The following is a 10,558-nucleotide window of genomic DNA, read 5'->3' as shown; positions in this document are numbered from 1 at the left end:
AACATAACAAAGCAAAAGCGTTAATTTTGAAAATACACTCATAAAGTGTTTAAAATTTAGGACATTTGGAAAAAGTATATCTTTTTCTAGGTACCACTAAAAGTAAAACATATGAAAGTTCACTAAGTACACTCCTAAGAAAGAGAGGCGAATTACAATGGACAAACATAAAACCCTTGTCTTTCCTAATCAGAGTGTTCCCATGTTACCTTCACATATCTTATTTCTAGCTAAGAAGTGAAACTCACTAAAATTTAATAGTTTTTAATAAGACTCAAAATTTAGATGATGAAAACAAAATCCATGAGTAAAATAAGTAAATAAACCAAATATTCCAGAAAATTTCACATTGAATTGTCTCTCTTTCGAGTAGCCTCCTAAGCTATAGAACAAATATTGCTCTCACAGAGTAGCCTCCCCAGCTAATGGAACAATCTCTCTCAAAGAGCAACCTCCCTGAATATGGTCGAAAAAATTGCTCAAAAGATAAGCTTCCTCAACTATGGTGAAACAAATCACTCAAAAGAGCAGAGTATTTGTCTATGGTGAAACAAATTGATAAAAAGAGCAACCCCCCACCTATGGTGAAACAAATTTCTTGAAAGAGCATTGTTCCAACTATGATGGAACAAACATCACAATCCCATATTTATAGAGAAACACACATGTTTTCACAAAAACCCACCTTTTTAACCCATGCACCTAAAATACTTATGCAAATCATAAAATATCAAAAGTTTTCTTTTTATAATCACAAATTTAAAAGCAACAAATTGAAATCACCCTAGATAACCCACCACTCACTTAAAAACATAATCTTTCTCAATTTTCAAGCATACTAAGTTAAAACCCCCATACCCCAAATTATCATAAAAACCTCAAAATCTCAACATAAATCACATAAAACTCTTTTAATCACCAAGAGACAATAAAATCAACACCATTAAACCATAAATCAACACTAATTATGCTATTTCATAAAATCATGTTCATGAAACATACCCTATGATGAGATAACTTTAGCCAGGGTACCAACAGCCAGAGTTATACACAAGAAGATTGGGCCTTCTTTGAGCATGCCAGGCCAAAGCTAAAGTTCATCTAGGCTAAGGAGGATGTGAAGACCTAGCCTATGACTCTATAATTGTAAATATTAATTAAGGACTTAATTTTAGGCTTTGTGTTATGGGCCCAGTAGTATAGGGTTTTCTTTGGGACATGTATTGGCCTTGGAGGATTTGTAGGCCATAGAAGTATTTTTGGACAAAGAAGAGTTGGACTACATGTTGGCCCTTGGAGTGTTGTGCATATCATCTACGGTTTTAACCCTAATTCGTGCCAAGCTTGGTGGGCAAGCTTCTCCAAGTAGCACACTGGTAGATAGCTTTTGTCGCCTAAACTATCCCAAACAAACTGAATTAATCAACCTTTACTAATGCAGTATAAGGATTAACTCAGGTCAGTCCAAGGACGGAACCAATGTAATGAGTGGATTGAATGCTAGATACATGTTTTTGGGGATTTTTTTTAAGCATAAAAGATAGATAATGAAACTAAAATAAAAGTAATTAAAAGGTGCTAAACTAAGAAAACTAAATACATTTAAAATACTAGACTATTACACATGTAATTCAAACAAAAAGAAATAACTCAAGACTAAAGATTAACTCCACAAACTAAACTAAACTACATGCAAGAATGTAAGCTGAATTAAGAGTATGCCATGACAAGAATAAATGCAATGCAGAATGCATGATGTGATATGGAATCTGAATGGGAATGGTGGATGGTGCATTAGATCTAAAAAGAGAGTGAAAGTGAACCTAGATGAACTAAAGCATGTGTGAATGCGTAGCTGCAATTCAGTCAAATGCAGCCACGCTCAAACTATTGAGAATACAACCCCTACACATACAACACTAATCTTGCTGTTGTTTTAAAAAAAAATAAAAACTAAAACTGGAAGAATATGGCAGCAGAGAAATTAGAGCTTGCAGCAACATAAATGCATGACTGCAGAAACAGAATTGAGCAATAACAGTAGACCGAAAATGATGCTAAAAATGAATGCAAGATAAGCTTCACACAAGTAAAAGTTGATATGCATGAATAAGTGGATCCTAGGCTGTTACAAGTGTAAACTGATCACTGAAAGATGATAGCAGATTTGGGACAACAAAAACATGTTAGTTTGAACAAGTTGAGTGAGTTGAGCATTGTTGAATGATGAAAACACAAGCCACTAACGAAGAAGTATTCAATGCATAATACCCTCAAAGCAATAAAACAGTACCATGATCTTCATATTTTTGTCCAGTAAGACCAATCCAAAAATATGTCCTATAGAAATGTGCAAAAATTAGCATTGTATTGAAAATCCCATAGAACCCCCTAAAAAAAACTCGAGCCCTCCCCTGATCTCTCTATTCCTCCTATTCTTTCTTCAGATTCCAGCCCACTCTCCTCTCTGCACCGAATTGCCTCTCCAAATTCCCTAACAACATTCTGTCCAAAAGCTGCCAAAAGCTGATCCTGCTTTTTCAGTGTGTGTGCTCCCAGTCCAAACAGAATTTTCTTCTGTTTTGTTTGCTGATGTGGCAATGATGGCCAACCCTAGATCAGCTCCCTTTTTGGGCTATTCCATGTGCAGAGAAGAAGCCCATTAGGTGAAGAAAGGGTCTGCTTCAAGGCTTTGCTAAATGCACCAAATTTTCAACGAAAACATGAGGTGGTTTTTGCCTTTGTAACTGCTGCCATCTTCCAGAGTAAATTGCATCTCGCACAAAGCTCTTTAAGTGTAGAATCCAACGCAACAAGAACCAACTCATTTGGACACCTGTAGAGAAAGTTATGATCAAAACAAGTAGCAAAGGTCAGTGCTGAAAAATCAGCGTTTTTCTGCCAGCGCCTAGCGGAAGAAGGATAGCGCCATGCGGGAATGTGACAGTGGAAAATGATCCTTTAAGATGCGCCGGGCGGTAATAAATACCGCCAGGCGATACTGCAGCTTTTGAAGACAACTTTAAAATATCACATTTTTAAGCTAAGATTGAAAGATAACGGAAACTAAAATGGCAAGTGAGTGCAATAAGCTTCAATATGAAGGTATAGAAATTGAGTTATCAAATATCCCCACACTTAGACTTTTGCACTCCTAGGCAAAACTAAGACTAAACAACCTATAACACCAGACTCAAGCAAGCACAAACCCAACCATCAAGAGCTGCGGATCACAGACTGGAAAATTGGTTGAGTCCGTGGAGACAACAGAGACAAGCAAGAACTAGACAAAGCAAGACTGAGCCAAGAAAAGTGTAAACACTGTAAGCACATTGTTTCAAAATTGTGAGCAGAGATGTGAGCAGGGAAAGAAAAACTTCATCCATAAAAGTTAGAATCATTCAAACCAGTCAAGAGCATGTTTAAAGCATTACAAACAAGAATCTCAATCAAATCAGATCTAGGATCAAAATTGACAAACTCTCACAGCATGTGTATCACTCAATTCTCTCATGTGTTTCTGAAAAATTTTCACTCCACACCTCATGCAAGCATGCATTGCCATAAGCTTGAAAAACCTCTAATTTCTACCACTCAAATGAATACAACTCAAGATCAAAAGGACTTTTATATGGATTGTGATGTGGTCAAGGTGAAGGTGGAATAAAGTGAGAGGTTTAGAGCTAGAAACCAAAGAGAAGTGAGGGAGTAATAAAGAAATGTGAGAAGAATAAGTGCAGATTATATTTCTGCAAAAATTCAACAATTAAACCAGCAAACTTTCTTCTCTTTCTCTTTTGTTTTCGACTTTTCCTTCCTTTTTTTTTCAATTTTATCTTTTGTAATTCAATGCAGATCACCTCTCTTTCTTTTTTTTTCCAGATTTTTCAATCTTTTTCTCATTCATACACCCTTCCAAACTCTCATAATGCACCAAAATCAAATTCTGCACCTTTTTCCCCCACACTTAGACTTTTCAATAAGACTCAAAATAGTTCCAAGGTTCCTCACAACTCTAAGGTTGGGTTGATCATGGTTTTAAGGTTCAAGGCTTGTAATGAGCTGAAATATCACAAAAAAAATAGGTCAATTAGGCTCAAAGTAGGGTGCAATGCAGAATAGTGCAAGGAAAAGTTGTTTGGCTAAGTGGATGGTTCACACAAAATGCCTAGATCCTCTCAAGAGTGTAAACAAACAAGTAGCATCAAAAAGAGTTCAATCAAGTTCTTGATCACATTGCAAGCATGAGTACATCACACAATGAAGAAATTTGGCTCAAAGCTCACTAAGGATATAATTCATCAAATCTGATCCATCATCTAACTCTCATGAGAATCCAACTAAACACAATGCATGAACATGTCAATCAGGTGTGAAAACTTCTAACTAAGGATGGAGAATCAAAATTATTCACATGTGCTAAAAAAAAAAACCTTTATTTTCATTCAGTGCAATAATGAAGACTAAACGAGGCTCAATCAAAACACTAATAAACATGCCTAACACGACAAAAAACAAAATACCTAATCTTAAACAGAAAACACAAAAGCATTAAATAAAAATTGAAACCCCTCCCCCACACTTGAGTCCAACATTGTCCTCAATGTGAGTAAGGGTAAACAAACTTGGTATGATGATCCTGACAGCTTAGAGGAGTTCATCCTCCTCTCTCATTGGCTCAGTAAGACTGAGTTGTTCAATGCTCTCCTTTGGCCTTGGTGTGTTGTCATGAAAGACTTTGAGTTGCTAGCCATTAACCTTGAATGTACTATTGGTAGCTTCATCAAAAACTTCAACTGCACCATAAGGGAAGACTTTAGTTATAACATAAGGACCATCCCATTTAGATCGAAGCTTACCAGCCATGAGTTTAAGCTTGGAATTAAATAGGAGCACTTTTTGGCCTTCATAAAACTCCTTCCTCAAGATTTTCTGGTCATGGTATTTCTTCACCTTCTCCTTATAGATCTTGGAGTTCTCATATGCTTGCAATCGAATTTTTTCTAACTCTTACAATTGAAGCTTTCTCTCTTTCCCAGCTTCCTTCAACTCCAAATTGCATCTCTTCACTGCCCAATAGGTTTTATGCTCAATTTCCACGGGGAGATGACATGCTTTCCCAAAGACTACTCTGAAAGGTGACATGCCTAGGGGTGTCCTATACGCTGTCCTTTTTGCCCACAAGGCTTCATCCAATAGTTGGCTCCAATTCTTCCTATATGGTTCCACCAATTTCTATAGCAGATTTTTCATTTCCCTGTTGAAAACCTCAGCCTGCCCATTGGTTTGGGGGTGATAAGGTGTGGAGGTTTTGTGAGTCACCCCATACTTCAGGAGTAGTGTTGCTATCACTCTATTGCAGAAGTGGCTTCCTTGGCACCCCAAATCTGCAAAAAATGTTAGTCTTGAGAAAATCTGCAACAACTTTAGATTCATTAGTCCTTGTGGCTTTGGCTTCCACCCATCTAGACACATAATCCACAGCTAGAAGAATGTAAGAAAAACAAGCAGAGGGGGGAAAAGGCCCCATAAAATCTATGCCCCACACATCAAATACTTCACACACAATTATAGGTTGTTGAGGCATTTTATTTCTCTTTGTAATGTTACCTTCTGCCCTTTGGCATTTCTCACACCCTTTAACAAACCTGTATGCATCCTTAAAGATTGTTGGCCAGTAAAATCCACTATCCAACACTCTTCTTGCAGTCCTTTGAGGCCCAGAATGGCCTCCAACTGATGTGTCATGGCAGTGGTGTAGAATAGCTTCAAACTCACCATTAGAGACACACCTTCTTATCACTTGATCACTGCAGAACTTCCAAAGGTAGGGGTCATCCCAAACAAAATGCTTTGCATATGCTTTTAACTTGTCAACTTGAGCTCTAGATGCATGAGAAGGCAAAATGTTAGTAGCCAAATAGTTCACAAGGTCAGCATACCATGGAATAGAATTACAAGAATGTAAAGAATATAAAAGTGAGTTAGGAAAATCATCACATATTGGCACTGTGTTGTGTGTGCCGTCAATTCTGCTGAGATGGTCAGCAACTTGATTCAAGGCTCCACTCCTATCCTTGATTTCCAAATCAAATTCTTGTAGGAGGAGCATCCATCTGATCAGTCTTGGTTTGGCATCAGATTTCTTGAGTAAATACTTCAGAGTAGCATGGTCGGTAAAGACAGTGATTTTGGAACCCACCAAGTATGATCTGAACTTGTCCAATGCAAAAACAATGGCAAGCAACTCCTTTTCTGTTGTGGTGTAGTTGCTCTGTGCAGGATCCAATGTTCTTGAGGCATAAGCTATGATATAAGGAAATTTTTCCTTTCTTTGTGAGAGAACAACACCTAGTACGTAGTCAGACGCATCACACATGAGCTCAAAGGGGAGCTCCCAATTTGGGGGTTGCAAAATAGGCGTTGTAGTGAGCCTTCTCTTTAATTCATCAAATGCCTTCTTGCATGGCTCATCAAACTCAAAGGGTGCATCCTTTTGTAGTAACTTGGATAGTGGTAATGCAATGTTGCTGAAGTTCTGGATGAATCTCCTATAGAAACCTGCATGTCCAAGGAAGGAACGAATCTCTCTCACAGTGGAGGGGTAAGGTAGAGAAGTAATCACATCAATCTTGGCCCTATCTACTTGAATGCCTCTGTCAGATATGGGATGGCCTAAGACTATTCCTTCACTCACCATGAAATGACATTTTTCATAATTTAAAACCAAGTTAGTCTCAATGCATCTCTGCAAGACTCTATCTAAATGATGCAAACACTCAGCATATGAAATGCCAAACACAGTAAAATCATCCATAAAGACTTCCATGGAACATTCAATCAAGTCAGAGAAAATGCTTAACATGCACCTCTGAAAAGTAGCAGGTGCGTTGCATAAGCCAAATGGCATCCTGGTGTATGCAAATGTTCCAAAAGGGCATGTGAAAGTAGTTTTATGCTGATCGTCAGGTGCAATATGTATTTGCATATAACTAGAAAAACCATCTAGGAAGCAATAATGTGTCTTACCAGCCAACCTTTCTATGACTTGATCAATGAATGGGAGAGGAAAATGGTCCTTCTTAGTGGCTTGGTTGAGCTTCCTATAGTCTATGCAAACTCTCCATTTGTTGGTAACTCTTGTTGGAATCAAACTATCATCCTTGCTTTGCACCACAGTAATTCCTGATTTCTTTGGCACCACTTGGATGGGAGAAACCCATGTGCTATCTGATATAGGATAAATGATGCCAGCTTTCAATAGCTTGGATACCTCCTCCTTTACCACATTCAAGATTGTAGGGTTAAGCCTCCTTTGTGGTTGCCTCACAGGCTTCCAATCATCTTCTAGCAGGATCTTCTGCATACAAATAGCTGGACTAATCCCTGGAATGTCATCTAATGACCAGCCAATGGCTTTCTTGTTCTTTCTCAACACTTGCAGTAACTCATTTTCTTGCTCATCCAAGAGGTTGTTGGCTATAATCACAGGAAACATTTCCTCCTCATCCAAATAAGCATACTTCAGATTTTCTAGCAAAGGTTTCAACTCCATTTTTGACTGTTGCTTACATGTCTTTTGCTCTAATGCTGCTTGTTGTGAAACATTAACCTCAATGTCAGTTTCTGCAAAACAACTAGAAAGGGAGGTTGTAACAGCAAATATCTCAATGCAAGCAGCAGAAGTGCTCTCAGTGCAAGAGCAATCTGTGAGTGTGTCTAAGTCTATATCAAAAAGATCAACAAATTCAGAAAGTGATAAATCAAAATCAACATCTAAAATGAAATCAACTCCTAAATCTATGTTTGTGCAAAAGTCAGCAACTAGTCCAGGTTTCACAGCATCACACATGAAAACTGGATGCTCGTATAGAATGGAGTGACCCTCTATTGGATAATTCATAGCTTCAAAGATGTTGAATTGCACTATATCATCTCCAAACTCCATAGACATAGTACCAAAGTACACATCTATTTTGGTCTTTGCAGTCATTAGGAATAGTCTTCCCAAGATCAAAGTGGATTGTGCATGGCTCGATCATCCTGCATATCAAGAATGTAGAAGTCAGTTGGAAAAATCAATCTATTTACTTTTACCAACACGTCTTCAAGGACTCCTAAAGGTTCAGCTGTGCTTTTGTTTGCTAGTTGAATCACCACATTGGTTGGCTTCAATCTACCTAAAGTAAGCATCCTATACACAGATTCTGGCATCACATTGATTGAAGCTCCCAAGTCCACCAGAGCATTAGCTATGGTTAGCTCTCCAATAGTACAAGGGATGGTGAAATGCCCTGGCTCTTCACACTTTTGAGGCAAACCAGGTTGTGACAATGATGAAACTGTTTGGAGATGCCTCTTGCGAAGATTTCTCTTATAAGTGCACAACTCCTTGAGAAATTTTGCATACTTCGGAATTTGCTTGATTGCATCCAGTAGGGGAATGTTGATCTCCACCTTCTTGAACATGTCCATCAAATCTTTCTCATCCTCTAACTTCTTGGTATTTGTAGCAGCTCTGGAAGGAAAAGGCAGTGGCACTACTGGTGCTTGTTATGGTGGTTGTTGTTGCACTTCTTGACCAACCGATTTTCCTTTATCTTTGTTTTGAATGACTTCTTGTAACTCCTTGCCACTCCTCAATGTAATGGCACTCACATTGTTATGTGGATTCAACATTGGCTGGGATAGCAACTTTCCAAACCCTTGTTGCTTCACCTCATTCATTTCAGTTGCTAACTGGCCAAGCTGGGTCTTTAGGTCTTGTATAGTTGCTGTCACATTTTGCTCAATCTGTGCAGACATCCTCTCTGCCATTTGAATAGCCATCATGTCAACTATTTGCTTTACCAAGTCTTCAGTCACAACTGTTGCATTGCCTTGAGGTTGTGTTGGGGTAGGCAAAGGTGTTGTTGCATTGTTCCTCAATGGTGGAGGAACATATCTTTGCTGCTGCTGTGGATATTGATTGACTTGTGGCTGAAATTGATGTTGCTGGGGTGGAGGGAATAGCCCTCTTAGCGGTTGTGTTTGTGCTGGTCCATACCTCAAATTTGGATGATCTCTCCAACCAGGATTGTAGGTATTGGAATATGGGTTGTATTGCTGGTTTTGTTGAGATTTAGAAGTGTTAGATTGTGCTTGGAAAACTCCAGCAGGGGCTGGTTCTTGCAGTTGTGGACACACATCAGTGAAATGATCAGCAACACAAATCCCACATAATCTCTGCTGAGTTTGTTGGGTCTGAGTGGATTGTTGGCCTATTGCTAGCTGCCTTACCATGGAAGTTAACTCATTTAACTTGTTCTCCAACCTTAAATGCTCAGTTACATCCATATTGTGAGTTTGCACCTCATGTACAGCTTTTCCAAGATTTCTTACACCAAACTGCTGTGAGTTTGCAGCCATATTGGAAATTAGACTTCTTGCTGCAGAATGGGTTTTATCCATCAAGGTGCCTCCACTAGATGCATCCACCATGTTTCTATCCATGGGCAACAAACCTTCATAGAAATATTGAATCAACAATTGCTCTGTGATCTGGTGGTTTGGGCATGATGAGCATAACTTGTTAAACCTCTCTCAATACTCATATAGGGACTCTCCTTGCAACTGTCTCACACCATTGATATCCTTCCTCACTGATGTAGTTCTGGAGGCAGGAAAGAACTTCTCCAGAAATCTTCTCTTCATATCTATCCATGTGGTTATTGGTGTTGGTTGCAAGTAAAGCCAATCTTTAGCTGCATCACACAATGAAAATGGGAAGGCCTTCATCTTCACTAGCTCTTCAGGCACATCAACTGGCTTCATAGTAGAACAGACTACATGAAACTCCATTAGATGCTTGTGAGGGTCTTCTCCAGACAAACCATGGAATTTGGGCAGCAGATGTATCAAACCAGATTTCAACTCATAGCTTACTGCACCTTCTGGTTGTTGTGGCAGTTGTATGCATAGGGGTTGGTAACCAATATCAGGATTGGCCAACTCCTTCAAAGTCCTCTCTTGGTTTCCAGCCATATCTTCAATACTTTCTGATTCAGAATGAGAGCTTGCAGTGTCACTATTGGAATATGAGACAGTGTGGCTGGACTCTCCTTGTTTCTTTCTTTGTTGTTCAGTCTATATCCCCTCTTGTATGTTCTTGCAACTTCAGGGTCCAAGGGATACAAATCTTTTTCTTTTATCCTAGACCTGGTCATAAAACATGAAACACACACAAGTGCAACAAACTACAACAAGCATAGATTAGAGATGCATTCAGAAATCAATTTTATTGAACTAGTAGCCAAAGAGAAAAATCTAGAAAAATAAAAAAAAACTATATACTAAATCTGTACAAAATGCAAGAGAAAAACATTCAATAAGCTCAAAACATAGCACCATCCCCGGCAGCGGCGCCAATTTGGTAGACAACTTTTGTCGCCTAAACTATCCCAAACAAACTGAATTAATCAACCTTTACTAATGCAGTATAAGGATTAACTCAGGTCAGTCCAAGGACGGAACCAATGTAATGAGTGGATTGAATGCTAGATACATGTTTTTGGGGATT

At 38.7% G+C, this 10,558-nt stretch overlaps 1 pseudogene; it reads right to left on the bottom strand.

Annotated features, from left to right (window-relative positions):
- Positions 1–5,010: 5,010 nt before the first annotated feature.
- Positions 5,011–10,023, bottom strand: LOC146883818 (uncharacterized; annotated as a pseudogene).
- Positions 10,024–10,558: the final 535 nt, after the last annotated feature.

This window comes from Vigna unguiculata, chromosome 9, assembly GCF_037176805.1.
Source record: "Vigna unguiculata cultivar grain cowpea cultivar isolate G323 ecotype 2 chromosome 9, ASM3717680v1, whole genome shotgun sequence".
Lineage (NCBI taxonomy): Eukaryota > Viridiplantae > Streptophyta > Magnoliopsida > Fabales > Fabaceae > Vigna > Vigna unguiculata.
Note: the sequence above shows the minus strand (reverse complement) of the source record. Positions and strands in the feature narration are given on the sequence as shown.